Source organism: Vicugna pacos, unplaced genomic scaffold (genome assembly GCF_048564905.1).
Source record: "Vicugna pacos unplaced genomic scaffold, VicPac4 scaffold_133, whole genome shotgun sequence".
In the NCBI taxonomy this organism is placed as follows: domain Eukaryota; kingdom Metazoa; phylum Chordata; class Mammalia; order Artiodactyla; family Camelidae; genus Vicugna; species Vicugna pacos.
This window is the reverse complement of record NW_027328813.1, coordinates 124,746-143,331: the sequence shown is the minus strand read 5'-3', so window position 1 is coordinate 143,331 and position 18,586 is coordinate 124,746. Positions and strand designations below refer to the sequence as shown.

The 18,586-nt window shown below is 38.5% G+C and overlaps 1 long non-coding RNA gene across 1 annotated transcript in view; it reads right to left on the bottom strand.

Moving 5' to 3' along the window:
* Window positions 1–1,811: 1,811 nt before the first annotated feature.
* LOC140695089 (uncharacterized) overlaps window positions 1,812–18,586 on the bottom strand; it is a 57,309-nt gene continuing 40,534 nt past the window's right edge. Inside the window, exons 6-8 of the long non-coding RNA XR_012070777.1 lie at window positions 10,259–10,385; window positions 2,388–2,437; window positions 1,812–1,897 (exon numbers count right to left, since the gene is read on the bottom strand). This is a non-coding gene — a long non-coding RNA (uncharacterized lncRNA). The remainder of the gene's footprint in view (window positions 1,898–2,387; window positions 2,438–10,258; window positions 10,386–18,586) is intronic.

Below are 18,586 nucleotides of genomic sequence, written 5' to 3'. Positions count from 1 at the left end.
ATGTGTAATGGAGCAAAGGAGTAATTAGCTTAGCAAATACAGCAGCCATGGAATCATTAGTCATCACTTTTGATTTAAGCCAGAAAGCATTTTTTGACTCTCTCCAATGTGCTCTGTCCTGTTTTAAGACTTCTATTAATATTATTATTATTATTATTGTTATTATTATTATTATTATTATTATTATTATTATTATTACTATTACTACAAGTACTACTACTATGACTATTACTATTATTACTATTATTTTATGAAATAATAACACGGTTTACCTCACCCCTGCCCATGGCTGGTGGAAAACCAACTGAGTTTTTCTTGAGTTGTTTTCCAAGGAGTAGAGATGAGTTTATAAACAGAACACATCTTCAGGGCAAAACAGGCAGTGTGCATTACCAGCAGGCCAGACAGCAATGAAGGGTTTTCAATAGAGGCACCCAGAAGCTGAGAGAGAAAGCCTCCAGGACACTACAAAAAGCTGCCCAAACTGCCATCTCCATGGTACTACTGAAATAGGAAAGAACAAATCTGACTCCATATTTGATCTGTTTCTTTGACTTTAACAAAGCCAAGTTAATATGCTCCGGTCTTTTCATGGGTTATGATGTCACAGAGGAAACGGACAGGTCAACAAGGAACCACTCTGCCGTGATCACGGAGCCGGGGAAAGGGATGGGCTGCAAGATGTATGAAGCAGCCACAACTGTGCCCGTGCTTCTAGGCAGGTATCCAAAATCGCCTCGACAAGGTGTCAAACATTTGTGCCCATGTCCTCATCAACAGACATGTATTAAAGACAAATGGAAACATATAAAAGGCCAATACCCTTGCTGGGTACACCGTCCAAAGAACAAAGTCTCAGTTTGACAACTGGCCATCTCGGTTCCATGGGATTCATTCTTGGAGAACCTTAAAAACCACTCTTCTGTCCTCAAGAATTGCTGCATATTTGTCCTATCTTTGGCTCAGGGATGCAGCACGTTCAAGTGAACTTTAATGTCTGCACAGATTTGACTGTCTTTTTCCAGGTTCACTTGTCCATTCAAAAGAGGGCTGAGCTAAGTCCATCCTCCGTAAGATCTATTCCCCCCAGTGACAGCTCATTGAGCCTGCAATTAAAAGCCAAGTGAACAAGACTGTCCTCAGCTAAAAAGTTCACCGATCTTTCACTGTTTTCTTAATCTCCTCTCCTGGCTAATTGCAACAGACTAACACCTCCCTCCACCAAGATACCCAACTATGTCATTTTTCTCCCCAAAGAGAAAATAAGGTCCATAAAATAGGAGACAACTCCATAGTCACCTCTGAATTCTTAGCATATAGTAATGTCAATAAATACAACTCAGATTATTGTTAGTTTCCTTTAAAACCTTTCTGGTTATTTGAATGAGACCTTGGAAGAGAGGTGTTTGCTGTCCAGTATCTTGATCCACAAGACTCTGGAGGCCTTTTTCGGAATAGCTGTTCACTGATTCATTCAAAATACAACTTATCAATCAAGGAGTAGCTGTGCTTTTCTGCCAGGAGTTTGTGGTCACTCTCATGCCAGAACAGCTTTAAACTATATCCTTACTTTGGATTTGTTATTTTTCCCCTCTTCCAACAAAATTGACTTTTCTTACTTTCTTGTTTTGAGGAATTTTTTTTTCCTATTTCACCCTTTAGTAAAGCAAGATTCTCAGGATGGGCTTGGCCCATTATATGATCACCCATCCAACTCCTAGTGTGAGAGGTCTGGGGCTCACATCCCTCCCTCCTGTCAAGGCAACTGAAAATCAGTTCAGGAGCCAACCAGCACACCACGGCTTCTAATGCTCACGTATCTCTCAGAAACCCTGCTTTCTCGTTTGTCTTGGCTTCTGAGAATTTTCCCTCACTTTCTTGACAATGAGTTGTGCAGCTTGAAAGATGAGGAAGGAAGGTTTTATTTCTCAATCAGCATTTTAAGGAACTTGTGTAATGAAGGTTTTCAGGAGTTTCTAGTACCCTCCATTGCCGAGACAGAAAACACACTAGACATTTTCTAAATTTAGTTCTCATGTGCATTTTTTCTGTGCTTTTTTTTTCTTAACTGCTAACAGACATTTTTTAATTAAAAAAAAATAAGGCCCCAAAAAGAATAGAACACTGAAGGGGCAAACAAAATTAAAGGGCAAAGACAGAAAAATGATAACTACTCTACAAAGTTAATGTAATACATACACTATGTATCAGATCAGCAATTCTCAGTAACAGCTAATTGAAACATGACCATGAGGTAAAATTTCTCTCCTGTCAGGACATGGCCAACAGAAAATACAATTAAACCAACAAACTAATTTCCTAAGTCTGGCGAGGTACAGAAGTCTACAAGCTAAATGTGTCTTATTCTAGAAAAGAGGGAGTCTCACCAGCTCTTTTCTGTGGAGCCTGAGCCCACGGGAGGACGGTGAAGTGAGCTCTGTAAGTACCCAATTAGCAAAGTGAGTGATGAATAAATAGACGTGAGCTTTGATGACAGAGATAATACTACTATTCGTTTGTCCTTTAAAGTATGACTTCACGTTCAGTGATCAATACTTCGGCGTCCTTAGGAGTTGAGATTTTAGGAAAATGCACAACCTGGGCCCAGATCTCCTCTTTAAGCTCGTGACACTGCAGTTAGTTGTCTCAAAGGCAGCTCCAACTCCACATGCAAAGAGCTGACTTCACGGTGTTCCTCCCATAGCCGTCCTTACCAGGGCCCCTGGTCGGAGGGTAAGGTCTCCCTGCGTCTCCCAACTCAGGCCCATCACCCACAGATGTGAATGGACCCCTCCTTCAGGGACCAGATATCCTCAGACACCGAGTCCCACTACCCTCAACTGACCTACCAGATACTCACTGGCACTCACTCAGCACTGACCCTCTGCTGGAGACCACGCTGCACACTGCACAGTGTATCTCACTGGATCTCCACAATAGTCCTGGGAATTGGGTACATCACTGCTTCAATTGATTAGATAAATTGTTTCACTTCCTTGCGTGCGTCCTTCAAACTGACACGGCTACTAAGCCACAAGCCTGGGCCTGAAAACCACTTGAAAATTGGACACTGCTACACCTCGCAGCCACCCTACTCTGACTCATCACATCATCTCCTGCCAAGCCTTCTAAATGTTTCCAAACATTCTAGAAGACAAATATGAACTATGAGAGCACCCCACTCTCCTACTTAAAATCTGTCAATGATGGTTCACTCCCCTTAGGAGAAAGCCCAACCAGGCCTGAGCACAGCCTAAGGCCCCAGCATCCGCTTTCCCTGCACGGCCGCGCCGCCTCACCCACCACGCAGCTCTACACGTGCCGTGTCTAGGACAGGGATGCTGACTCCGCACAACCCAGGGCTTGTCTCACTCGAACAATGATCACCTTCTTCAGTGTTCATCTTCTTCATTGCTGACTCTCACAAAAATGTTTTCTCATGATGAATCAATATCTTTTTCCTTACAACTGCCCATCATTAATAATGAGCTCCCCCCAAAGAGAGAAGACCTAATTCTCAGTCTCCTTATCTGTAAAGTGAGAATAACAAGGAAATATGTGAGGTTTCAAGAGAAATAATATTCATGTGAGGCTGAGGGACAATTCCATCATACAGTAAGCATTCAATATGTGCTTACTTAATATTAATAAGAATATATTGCATTCTAGCAACCTTCAATCAATGTTTTATGACTTTGTCCAACAGACTACTGACAAACTGTTGGACGAACCACTTTGAGCAGATCAGCACAAGCATACTGGGAGAGGTAAGTGCTGACTCCAGTTACAGCTGCAGCCACCCAGCACTACGGGGCGGGGGCAGTTTGCTCAAACTCTTACATGTTGCTTGAGCATTTAGTTCTCATTATAGAATAAAGACAGTTGTTCTTTAGTCAAAGCTCCTGAAACATAAATCTTCAAAGATTGATGCAAATTAGGTTTCAAGTACAACACTCTCACTAGAATTTATTTGAAAATTATAGTCTTAGCTACTCCGCACATCAAAAGGGCATAATCTTAATGTATCTGACTAAATACACTGAAAGGGTTGTTTAAAAGTAATTAAGAAGAAGCCATTCAGAATAAGCTCTCAGTATCATCTGCACAAAGACCCACCCAAGGGTCTCATTTCTCACTTCCACATAGGTGTTTTCAAGTAGCTTACCTTGGGTCTTGGTTTCTTATAACACGGGGCGGGGAATAGTTGTGGATAGATTTATGTAGCAAATATATACCAAGGGTATTTGTTGTGAAGGAATTCTACAAATAAGAAGATTGATACATAGTCCCACCCATAAGAAATTCAGCCTTTCCATTTACAACAGCATTAAAAATAAAGTGAGAGATACATTTAACAAAAATTTACAAGATTTGTACATTGAACTTTTTGAAGTATCACCAGAATAAATTTTAAAAGATCTACATATATGGAAGACATCCCATTTTCATGGAATGATTGACAATATTATTAAAAATGTTAAGAATCCTCAAAGTGAACTATATATTCAGTGGAATCCCTATCAAAATTCCAGCTGACTTCTATGCAAAATTGAAAAACTGATCCCAAAATTCACATGGACCTGCAAGGGGCCCAGGACAGCAAAAACAACCTTGAAAAAGAAGAGTAAAGTTGGAGGACTCACTTTAAAGTGTACTAAAATGCTATAGTACTAAGTCAGTATGATACTGGCATAAGTTTGGATAAATAAGTCTAAGAGACACAATAAAAACCCACGGGGAAAAACTTACATTTACAGACACTTTTCCACTAGGGGGCCAAAAACACTCCATTGAAAGAATAGTCTATTCAACTAATGGTTCAGGGACAGCTGGGTATCTGCAGGCAAAAGAATCAATCTGGAATCTGAACACCCATATTTTATATAACAAATAAAATTAATTGAAAATAGATCACAGACAGAAATGTAAAAATTAAACCTATAAACTTTCTAAAAGAAGACACAGTATAAATCTTTGTGGGCCTAGGATAGGCTTTGGTTTCCTAGATACAAAACCAAGAGCACAAGTGATAGAAGGAAAAAGCAGATAAACTGGACTTCATCAAAACTAAAACCTTTTTCTTACAAAGGACATCATCAAGAAAGTGAAATGACAGGGGAAAAGGGTATCTCAAGTCAGAGAGTGCGTGCTTTGCAAAAAAATAAAATAAATCTTTACATCAAACTACCTCCCTTGTAAAGAAATTGTTTTAATGTTTAAAAAAATATAGTTAAAGGACAATGTGCAGAATAGAAGAAAAATTTTGCAAAGCATGTATCTAATAAGAGAGTAGTATCCAGGATATATAACGAATGCTTACAACTGAACAATACAAAAAAATACACCCAATTTTTAAATTTACCACGAATTTAAATAGATATACAAATGGCCAATAATCATATGAAAAGATGCTCAGCATCACTAGGGAAGTCAAAAACAAAATGAGATCTCATTTTACACCCACTAGGATGGTTATAACCAAAACATGGACAATAACAAATGTCGTTCAGGAGGCAGAGAAACCTCATATGCGGCCAGGGGAAAGGAACAATGTTGCAGCTTCTTTGGAGAAGTCTGGTATTTCCTCAAAAGCTTAGAGTTATATGTCTCAGCAATTCCACTCCTACATATAGAGTCATCTCTCAATATCCTTGGGGGGTTGGTTTCAGGAACCCCACACCCTGGATACCATAATCCAAGGATGTTCGAGTCCCTTTACAATCAACCATCTGGATTCATGTAGTGGAAACTACAGATATGGCGGGGCAAATGTACAGCCAACAGAATGAAAACATATTCTCATAAAAAATTTCACATCAATATTCATAGCAGTATCATTCAGAGTAGCCAAAAGTTACTAACAATATCCATCCATCAATGAACGGATAAACACATTTACCAAGAATAGGCCCACAAACTTTTGGTCATTGAAACTTTGACAAAGGAGGTGAGAACATACAATGGAGTAAAGACAGCCTCTTCAGCAAATGGTGTAGGGAAAACTTAACAGCTGCATGTAAATCATTGAAGTTAGACTACTCCCTCACAGAATATACAAAAATGAATACAAAATGTGTTAAAGACTTAAACATGTAGACAAGACACTATAAACCTCTTAGAAGCAACCATAGGCAAAACATCTGACATACATCTCAGCAATGTTTTCCTAGAGCAGTCTACTCAAGCAATAGAAAAACAACCAAAAATATACAAGAGGGATCTAATTAAACTTACAAGCTTTTGCACAGCTATGGAAACAGTAAGCAAAACAAAAAGACAACCAACCTATGGAATGGGAGAAAATATTTACAATAAATGAAACTGCTAGGGGCTTAATTCCCAGAATATGTAAACAGCTTTTACACTTAATAAGAAAGAAAAACAAACAATTCAATTCAAAAATTGGCAGAAGTCCTAAAGAAACATTTCTCCAATGAAGACGTACAAATGGCCAGTAGCCACATAAAAAAATATTCAATATCATTATCAGAGAAATGCAAATCAAAACTGCAATCAAGTATCACCTCTCACCAGTCAGAATAGCCATCATTCAGAAGTTCACTGACAATAAATACTGGAAAGTCTGCGGAGAATTGGGAACACACCTGCACTGTGGTGGGGATACAGTTTGGTGGAGCCATTGTGGAAAAGTGTATAGATGTTCCTCTAAAGACATAAAATTGACCTCCCAGATGACCCAGCAATCCCACTCCTGGGCATATATCCAGAAGGAACCCTAATTGAAAAAGACACCTACACCCCAATGTACGCAGCAGCACTATTTACAATATCAAGACATGGAAGCAACCGAAATGTCCACTGAGAGATGACTGGATAAAGAGGTTGTAGCATATTTGTCCAATAGACTACTATTCAGCCATAAAATAATAATAAAATAATGACATTGGCAGCAACATCAATGGACCTGGAGAATGTCATTCTAAGTGAAGTAAGCCAGAAAGAGAAAGGAAAATACCATATGAGATTGCTCACATGTGGACTCTAAAAAAAAAAAAATAGAAAGAAACAAAAAAATAAACTTATCTACAGAACAGAAACAGACACAGAGACATAGAAACCAAACTATGGTTACCAGTGGGGAGAGGGTGTGGGAAGGAATAAACTGGGAGTTCAAGATTTGCAGATACTGAGTATGTAAAGAATAAACAGCAAGTTTATACTGTATAGCACAGGAGAATATATTTAATATCTTATAGTAACTTATGTTTAAAAAGAGGATGAAAATGAATACAGGTAGGTTCCTATTTAGCTGAAGTGTTGTGCTGTACACAAGAAACTAACACAAAATTATAAACTAACAAGACTTCAATGAAAATATTTTTAAATAGACCAAAAACGAAAACAAAGGAAAAGGATATTATCAAGCAAAAAGAATAAAGTACTGATTCAGGCTACAATTATGGATGAACCTTGAAACTTTATGCTAAAATAAGCCAGACACAGAAAGCCAAATAGTGCCCTTTAAAGTGAACTGTATCTAAGCGTTTATTGTACTACTCCTGTAAATTTTCCAGAGGTTTGAAATCTATCAATATCAAAATAAAATGTATTATGCATTAAAAACTTAAAACGCTTCCTCACAGGAGGGCTTTAATTATTAAATGCAGAAACGCATATAAAGCTCTTGGAAAAACTATTTGCACGTCCACACACAGTCACTGCTGTCACTGCCACTCAGAGGGTGGTGACAGCGCTGATGAGAGCTGCCTCCACTCGCTCCCCTGCAGAAAGGAGTGAAGGCCTGAGCTCTGACAGGCAGGGTGAGCGTGAACCTGAGTCATACACAGCCACGTTCCAGACTCTGCGTTACCCAACTTTCTTATACAAACTGCAACATGTAATGTAAACACGCTAGAGGGATGTATCTTACAACACAGGGAATACAGACAATGTTTTACAGTAACTATAAATGGAGCATCTATTGTACACCTGAAACTAATATCATATTTTAAATCAGCTATATTTTTATGAAAAATTAAAAAATATTTTTAAAATGCTATCACTTTAATATTCAATTCGGTTTTTAAGTTACTACTAAACAGCTCAGAATGTATAAAAGCATTTAATTGTGCTGTTTGCTTACATATTTATTTACATTCAGCCTCTTGCTAAAAGAGAATTTAAACAATTCTGTTAAACACAGCTTAACAACCATAACAACAAAAGGCAAAACGGAGAGTGAAGAGAAAATGGAGATTCAATACTTAAATGAAACCAGGGGGAAGTAAACTCATAAAAATGGATTCCATGAAGTCAGGGAAGGGCTTAAGGCTGACTAGAAATTCAGCTGTAGGATTCTTGGCAGCGAAACCAAAAAGAAAAGATGATGGGGCGGGTGGTAGAGCGTGTGCTTAGCGTGCACGGGGTCCTGGGTTGAAGCCCCAGGGCTTCCACTAACAGGTAAATACATCTAATTAACTGCCCCCCTAAAAGATCACCAAAGAAAAGAAAAAGAGAAATTTCTTTCCCAAAGAACCCTGATATTAAATTTGGATTAAATATTAAAAAAAAGAAAAAAAGAAAAATTCAAAAGATAAGTGACACTGAAGGAAAACCACAGCTGGCCTAACAAGCTAAGTCACAAATCAAAGTGTGATAAGTGTCGGTTTCCTGATCTAAGTTTTGCTGGGCTACCTGGTAAATCTGAAGTTTAGTGTCAGTTTACTGGGCTAATAAGCTAACCCGAAAATCCAAGGTCAACAGTTGTCAGTAACGTGATCTGTTCCAAATTGATAAGCTTCAGTGTACTGATTCCTTGCTTTTTGTTGTTTGAGCCTTATTGGGTATTAGCCCCATACTTGTAATTAACCCTATAAAACCTCATGTGCACGTCTTGGAGGTGCTCAGAGCTTTGGAAAAGAAACCCCTCTGAGCCCGCCAGCGTAATAAATCTCAGTACTCCAACCCTCTGTGTGATTCTTATTTCTTGGCTGGCCTTTTGTTTCCATAACAACACAAGCGATAATGCCCGTGAGATAAATCTGGGGAGGCTGCTGGTAAGTCGCCATGTCTCACGTGGGAAAATCTGAAACATCCTTCTCACCACTCAGAGTCATCATAAGCCCACACCACACCTCCTGCCGTTAAATGCAGGAGCACGGTTAGGGCCCGGCCTTTGCTGTCTTTGTGTCATCACAGTGATACAGGATGGAAGGGGGAAGAGCACAGCCATTCAAGGAAGGCCGCAGCAATTGACATCAAAATGGTGAAGGATTCAACCCCCAATAGGCCTTGAGGCTCAGGATGAAGAGATTTAACTTCTAGCAGATCTTGAGATTCAATAAACATCCATTGTAATAGTAACCTGGTGAATAACATGCCCCAGGCACCATGGCAGTCCCAATGATAGCCACAAAAGGTCAAAGGGTGGGAAATGGCCAACTCCCTGGGAATCCTAGCCCCTTGCCCTAAGGCTGGTCCTTCTACTTATTAGCATATGAAACCACCAAGCCCAAGAAAACAAGCAACACAGCGCCACCTCGCGGTCACCACTCTCTGTCCCTCTTTGGAGAAGACAGACCTTCTGTCTGTGGGGTGTGTACCTACTTCTAATCTGTGCATGAAACCCCCACACCTCGTGACGTTTCTCTTGCATTTCAATGTATCTGTCTGAATATATATACCTTTACTCAACACTGGCTTGCTCTTGAATTCTTTACTGCATGAAGTCAAAGAACAAAATCTGGTGGGGCACATCCCAGGGGCTCAACGAAAGCCTGGGACACAGCCCTTCTCATGCCCAACGTTTTTTATTCTTGTATCAACAGGACTGGGCTGTGAAGTGACGTCTGAGGCCCCAGCTAAGGGACAGAACCAGCTTCCAGGGTTCCAATTTGCGGGCAGCCTCTCCCCCAGCTTGGGCCTTGGGGTCTGCCCGGTTCTCTGTGTTTCTCTGTTGTGCTGACTCCCCAGCCATACAGCGTACTCCTAGGCCTGTCCCCACAAAACCCTTCTCTCCAAAATACAAGCACGTCATGTCACAATCCTCTTGTTCAACCAGGAAATGTTCAGCCCACTTTTTTCCTCCCCAATAAATTACCCAACTGTCCTCCCTCCCATCACATCACTTCTTTCTTTGTGAGAACTCTGCACTCGCCACACCCCATCATGAACACAGGTGTCTTGCTGGCTGTGACCGAGATGTTTCTTTCTCACACAGCAAGCGTCCTTTCACTTTCCCCTTGTTACCTTAAAAAAGCCTTTCCTGAGTCACCCACCCCTCTGATTATGAACTCACAATGTGCTGAAGTTGCAGTCACTATGTGCATACATCCCAGTTTTGGCTAGGTATCCATCACAAGATCTTCATTAAGGAGCTGCATCAAGAAGTTATACAGGGTATTCTTACATCAGAGTGGAGGAACCTGCAAAAAATTTAAACGGCTTTGAAGAGAGTGTTAACCAGGGACAGAGATGTCGCGGGTCCTAGTCAAAAGTGTCATGAGGAAAAATGTTCTCCCAAGGCTCAGAGTGGCTTCTGAACACAGAATCCTCAGGGAGGAGGTGACAGGCAGTGATTAGGGTGGGTGATACAGGTTACGCTCCCCCAGCTGGGGAAGAATAGGTTTTTTTCTTGTTTTCCAAACAATTTCTTACTATCTTTTTCTCTTATTGCCACATACCATTTCCTACGAATTAAGCATATCAATGTCAGTCATTTGGGCCACTTGGGAGAAGCTACACGATGCCATTCACAGGGATGGGGCATGACAGCCACACCAGTCTAGGTTGAAAGACCAGTGGGGGTATTTGCAAGGTAATCACGGGCATGCAACAAACTCCCCAGCTTCAATGACCTCATCTCAAAGCTGGGGTCAATAAAACTACCAAGCAAATTGCGTGAAGATTATGGCCAATGTTTACTAGGTAAGTGCCCGTGAAAGCTGCCGCTTAATGGGGAATGAGTACGATCAATGAGGCCCTGTCTACCTGCCCACATGCGCCCTGCCTTCCTGCCTTGCTGCAACAGCAGAACTTGTTTAGCTGAGATGAACACCCCCAGAGCAGCCCAGACGGGAAAGCTCCCAGCTCTGCACGGCGAGACGTGTTCCTTTCCTTCTCAGAGCTGATCACAGTTTGCTGTCGTCTGTTTTTATGTTTATCCCTTTTGTAACTCCCTCTCCTCCGGAGTTTTTGCTCAAGCAGCACAGGGCCAGGTGTGTCTTGGGTCCTGCCGGATATTCTGGGCAGGGAAACAGCCAACTCCATATCTGGCTCTGGTGCTGAACGGAGAGAGCAGAAGGCCCAGGGGCCCATGCTGAACTGAGGCCCCTGCACCCAAAATTATGGTCTGACCTTGGGCAAATTACACAGTCTTCTTTACCCTGAGATTCCTCATCTGTCCATGAAAATAACTGCCCATGTCACACAGAGTTACAAGTATTAAAGGAAATCAACAAATTCACAACCTAGCCAAGGGGCTACAAGTGCATCCTCAACAGACAAATGCTGCCTTTACGGCTCTGACGCACGCTAAGCGGGGCGGCCCCACACAGTGAACACTGCTAAGTGCCAGGGTGTTAAATGCTTCATGTGTGCTATAATACTCTTTAGATCTTACAACAATCCCAGGAAGAAATGAATATTATCATGCCCATTTCACAGATTCACCAACAGGTTGAGAGTATGCATTCTATTCCAAGGCCCTATGGTGAAGAAATGGCAATTTAAACCGGAATCTGGGCCCAGGCCTTGGCTCCATCTCTCTCCCATCCACCTGACCACTTGCCTATGAATTCCACCTGTCCAATATAAAAGTTTGCAGCCGGCCATCCCTTAAAAGCAATGTGTGCCACCGTTTGTCAATGTTGTTTAATTACCATAAACTGTTCTCAGAAACCACTACAGTAAAGAAAGTTGGACTTAAGGAATTCTGCATTGCGTTCTCCTGCAATGTGCAGGATCCCTTTCCTACACCTCCAAATCCAAGTGTATGCTTCCTCCGTGTTTATGTTTGCACACGGCTTATTAAAGCAGAAGGTATCTGCAGTAATTCCATCTCGGTTGCTTTCCAAGTTTGCAGATGATCCATATTCGGTCTGTGAACGAAAATACTACAATGTGAATGAGAATACTGCAACCATGTCAGTAAACAAAGAATACTGATACCAAGTCATTAAAGGCTTCCGCCACTCCCCGGCGAGGACAGGCCTGCAGCCCAGCCACTGCAGCAACTCACAATGGTGCCCTCTGAGCAGACTCAGAATAAGAAAGGACGGGCTACTGGCCCGAGATAGCTAGGTGCTTGTCTAAAAAATGAATTCAGTGAGTCCTAATATTTGCTTCCTCCCATTCATACAAAATCACTAAATTCTTGAACTTGAGATACCTGGCTTTCTTTAGATAACAAGTAATCTTTTATTGTTCCAACAACCTGGTCTTTGTTGTAAAGCTCCTATATATCCTAGCTCTGCCTCAACCTCTTGGGAGCAGTCCCTCAGAGAGTTCTGAGAGACGGTCATCCTGGCTCGAGTCCTCCCGCCAAATGAAACATAACTCTTAACTTTTAGGCTGCACGTTTATTTCAGTCAACAGTTTTGGACACCATGAAGCACCACAGCAGATTTCTCTCCACCTGAACTCTCCAAGTAACCAGAGCCTTGGTACCAGCAGTGGCCCTTTGTGCTCATCCACCTCCTCGGGGGGTCCAGATGAATTTGGCTGAGTCTCTCCTGGTTCTCAGATCTCACATATTGGTTGATGATCCTAAGTTTTATCTGGCGGTGTATCCAGGTACGTGGCCCTCCAGTTGAAAGAAACTGAGGTGAATTACCCACCCAGTGGAGACATCCCGAGTGGGTCCAAGTTGAAAGACACTGGGTTCAGGACTGAGTGGTTAGGTAAGAGGCTGGTCTAATGTTTTCCTCAATTTGGTTACCTCCATTGAATTTTTCAGGATAAAAGTAAAACTCTTATGAGGAAACTTTCAACTCCAAATTTTGGACCATCCTCCTGGCTGGTAACAGCATTCTCAGGTGACAGGGAATCTTCCAGGAGTGGTAGACACAAAGACTTCATGCCACAGAGTTGTCCCTGTGGGAAATCTTACTAGCAAATTTATTCTGAGAACCCGACCTTACAATGGGGAATAGAACTTTCAAAAAAAAAATAAAGAACAGAAAAGAAAAGAAAAAGAAATGACAGATTGCCAGTCTCCAAGTAAAACCCCAGCCAGATTTATGTACATACAAAACTTACAACATTAATCGGGAATAAGAAAAAAAAAAACTCACTCTGGAAATAACCAGGCCTGATAAAAACATTTTTTGGCATTCTGAACTTATAAAAACAAAATCCCCTTTAGTGGGAACTTGGATTTCTCTTCCTGTGTCCTTGAAATGTAAACGTTTTATCTTTCTCTGGATGTTTTAAGTGTGTGCATGTAAGTATATATATGTTTAGTTTAGTTTTTAAAGGAAACCTTGGACTCTGCCATACAAAAGTTCAAGTATTGTGTACATACGGTGGCCACGCAAATAAATTGGGATTCTAAGCAATTCTTTGATTGTACCAATTTTCAGATATTTTGCCATCTTAAACTTTGTTGCATCAGCCTGGACCACGAAGGCTTTAAGCTTTTGGAGAGTAAACCTTTGAATTTTATTTAGGCAACACCCTGACTCTCATGTGGAAGGGCCTCTTCATCTTATTGGTTTAAAATCACTATATATATATATATATATATATATATTTATTTATATATATATATAAATTGATGGCCATATGATGGATTTTTTAATTTGGAAAAACTTTTTAATTGGTGAAAGTTTAAAGAGATCTCATTATAAACGGCTGTTTTATTGGTACCTATTAAAATAAAGTTTAAATGCAGAAAAATATATCTAATGGTTAACCTAAGAACTCAGATATAAAAATATAACTGGTTTGAAAAGCTACATTTTTGTTTTTCCTTTCTGATAAATGTTTCTAGAGATGCTAATAAAAACTTAGTATAATTAATGTTAATTAGGTTGAATAACTGGAAAAAGGATTGTAAAAATGTCAAAAAAACAGATAAGTGGCTTATCCCAAAAGGATAAATATTTTTATATGGTTATTTTGAATGAGATAAATAAAATGGACACTTTTGGATTTACATACAGGGTTTTGATACTACACTACGTAAAGTTAAAAAAAAAGGGCCAAAGAGTTCACCTACTCCCCCCCAACATTAAAGTTCAAACAAGTCCGTTTTATTTACCACAGTTTAACATATATTTATATGTAGACTGAAATACTTGATCAAGGATTGGGACAACAGACCAATTAATGAAATTAAAAATCGAGAAGGGCCTAAGCTCTTTGGCTGAAACTTGGGCATCCTAGAGACTTCTATAAAATTATATACAATGTACACCCACAAAATAAGGTTTCTGTCACTCCTTCTAGAAATAAGAATTATTGATTAAACTTAATAAATATAAAAATTAAAGGTATAAGATTTAATAAAATTGAGATAAAAGTTTGTGAAATTGGTATATTTAGATGGTCTTTATATAAACCTTTTGCTTATGTTGTGGGATAGATATGTTTCAGTGGAAAAACGCTTCCCCTTCTTGGTATTATAAGGCTGGGCACATGTCTATCCCTCTGAAAATATTAATTGAACAAATTAAAGGAAACCAATATAGTTACTTGAGACGTCCAATATAACGTAAATCTAAAAAGTAATTTGAGTAGCTAAAAAAAAAAAATAGGTTTACCCTGGGTTTAACTTATAACTCAAGGAAAAGAGACCTTAATAAATGTCTTATGCAAGCTTTGGAAGACAAAATAAAGAAAACCTTAGTTTTAAAACATGGAATTCTTTGTTTACAGCTCTTCTCACTGATACAAAAATGCCAATTAAGGAGATAAAATTGGGTCTGGGTGACAGAGCATTTATCTGGGGTCCTGGAAGAGAGTGTCTTTGTCTTGCAGATCAGAAATATAAATACAACAAACAGTGACCTAGGACTGAGCCTAATTAGCTCAACGAAATAAAACTTGAGGCCATGAAATTTTTGGCATTTTAGAACTCAGAACTCTGACGGGTCCTTCAGACTTTGTGAGGAAATCTTAATTATCTGTTTCATAAATAGTAAGCCTTAGTGATTTGAGCAAGCAAATTCAGCTTACTCCAACTATTATTATAAATATAAGTAAGTTTTAAAGTGAAGCTATGAGATCTCTAGCTTTTGTCTGTTTATAAGCCTGCATACAGATTATAGAAGTGAGATATTTCTACTGCTAAAAAAAAAAATTTCGAAGTCAAAGAGCTCTGCTTAATTGATGTAAAAATATAAGAGCTTAAAAATTAAGTATTTTTAAAATAAAAACTTAACAAATTGACTTTCAGTGTCATGTGAATTGGAAAATATTCAGTATTAAGGTAATATTTGATATTGTTTAGTTTAAGTATGTTCTAATAAATGTAGACATCTTTAAAATCATCCATCTTAACTATAATACCTTTACTGTACCTAGGTTTAATGAAAGTCAAATAAGATCCTGTTATATCTGTTGCAGATTTGTCAAAAAAAAAATAACAGTAATGTGCTGTGGTAAAATTTTAAGTAAATTAAATGTAAATGAGATGAGAGCTTTGGGTAAATATTTAAAATATATTTTTAAAATGTATGCTTAAAATAATCTCTAAATGTTTGATATCTTTAAATTCTAGAGTTGTGCTAAATTAAGTTAAATGACAAGATTTTATTAAATATCTATGCCATTTTCAGATAAAATAAGATTGAAATATGAATTACTTAACATTTAACTTCCTCTTACAGTGAAACTAAAGGTGTTTAGAAATATTAATAAATGGTTGGTGTCACACAGAAATAGTCTCTATTAGTAAGGGAATGATCTCAGTATCCTAGGAAAGTAATATAAATGCGTAAAGGAAGATGTAAGAATGGAATAATACTTTGTTAATGAAAAATAGTGACTTTCTCCTGAAGCTGGTTACCTCTGAATGGAAGACAAAATAAGGGACACACTAATATAAGTATAGAAAGCTGTGGAAGGCTTGTGGAAAAGGAACCCTGAGGAAAGTTTTGTACGTGGTCAGAATTGGCTAAGTTTAGAATCAAATTGGGCAACGTAAATGAATCTTAGAAGTTAGCTGGAACAAGATTAGATTTGGTTTTCTCTCTGTTAAGAGGAAAAAATTTTCTTAAAATATTAATCCACCTTCAGTAACAGATTGTAAAACATCTTATACCACTTAGCTGATCTGTTCTGCCTTTACATTTGACATATTTTCTTGTTAATGAATTAGTACTACATTACAGTGATCTATATGTTTATCTGATCAAGTGTTCTGAAATCTTTCACAAAGCTCCCCAAATATAAAATTCTAATTAATTAAATAAAAATTAATTTAATTAATTAAAATTCTTTTAATCTCCAGTTAAGTTTGGGATGCTACAGAAGGCCCCTGAAACATCCCAAAGAGAGATTTTTAACTATAAAGTTTCATTTGGCATTTTAAATAACATGGAATTGTCAAATGAATCATAAAACTTCTAAGGTTATATTGAATGAGAAATATTATTAATATAGGTATTGTAGAAATTATATGGACTCCCTAAAATTCTGGTTTATCTGAAATGTTACCAGTGATAATTATGGGTATAGTGAACAGGTTTCTTTATTGATTATAGTGTAACGGTGTTTAACCATGCTTTTAAATCTTTTGTCATTTATAGACAGTTAATTGTTTTCTTCTGATGGTTTTGCAAAATGCTTTCTCTTCAAGGAGATTTACTGATTTCTAATAAATTTCAAACTACAGCACTGAACTAAACTGGGTAAGACATTTTAAAGTTCTAATGAAAACTCTCATTAAAAGAATTAGTTACATGGGACTGATTAACCAGCTGAATATGGTTATAATTTTTGATATTGTTTGAAATACTACTGCCTTTTAACCTGTTTCCCAGACATAAAGAATCTCTTCTCCTTAAGCTAGTTATGGTTCACAGCAATTTGATAAATTATAACTATGTATACAGACTTGGAACAGTTATCTTTTCTCTCTATCTGATCCCTCAAAAGACTAAAAATACTTAGGTCCCCAGTGGCTCTATCAGACAAATTAGGGAGATCATCTCCTAAGAGATATAGGAGTATAAAGGTATTTTAAGGATTTTAAAGAGAAAAGAATTTACCTAAATCTGTAAGGCAAAAATCCATGAAAAGCCTTGACGTGGCTTTCTTGGCCTTAGAAAACCTTATTAACATTCTACCCTGAGACTCCGTATTAAAACTTCCAACACAGTCAATTTAAAAAGCCTATATGATCAAATAATCAGATTTAATTTGTAAAGAAATTAATCTTGATTTGGCTATATTTGAGAAAACTGAGGGTAACTTTAGAGAGAAAAAAATTATATTTTAGTGGATATTAAATTCTAGTTTTGTTAATTGAGGTCCATATTTACTAAGACACTTCCCAGATCATTCCTTGCTGTTATGTCACACTGCTGTACAGTTTAATTGAATTATGAAAAGAATACTCTAGGTTTGATTCTGAAGCTCAGTAATCTATCCTTGGGTAAAATTCCAATGCCCCATGACCTGCAGCCAGGGGATTATACATACTGCAACAGGCATGACTTAAAGAACTGTCTCCAACCTGAATGGAAAGACCCTTTTTCAGATACTCTTAACTAGACCATACACACCAAAGCTGAAGGAAACGGAGTCTCGGATTCATTTCCTATCTGAAACAGCCCCTGCAGTGCACTGGCCTATAGAGCACTGCTCACCTTAAAACAATGCCCAAATGGAGAAAAAGCTTCCATACCAGGATGAGAAGAAGACGACATCTGAGCTAGACTGCTGACCCAAGACACCGGACCAGGACTGTATACCAATTACTTTGATAATTTCTCCAACCTTTGATTATGAACTACTCCAATTGTTAAGTTTATGATAAATTACCTATGTCTAGTACTTCTGTGTTACCTTGGTGGGTTTCCCTACTCCAAGGCTCTAACTAGATAGCCCTCAGAAACGTTATTCTAAAAAGAATTTATAGTTCTGTTTAGGCCACTGTTGATCTTACAAGGTGGGAGATTTCAACTGGCCAATTAATACCTGCCCTGACCCTGACCATAAATATGAACTTTCTCATAGGATCAAACTCAGAAACACAAGCAAAATTTTAACCCAAAAATACAACTTCTCGACTATTAAATTCTTACTCGTGACTTTATTAACGTTACTAGCTGTATTACTTATATCCTGTCTATTTTATAAAATTGTTGTCTGTTACATTTCCCAATGTGTAACTAGGCCCACAAGATGGATGATGGCTAAACATCTTGAAGAAACAGATAAAATTTATAACCCTGAATAAAATAAATATAATAGTGTGATTCTAGGTATGGGAATGAGCAAAGATGGGTAAACACTTCCTGGATCATAATAGAGTAGTAAGACAGGTGATCCAGAGAACTTTTAGTATCAACAGGGCCTGATAAAAAAAACTAACACCTTGAATGGCAACTCAGAAGATTCTTCACCTGAACTAGGAATGAGCCATCCTAGCACCGTGGGACAAAATTGGTCATGAAAT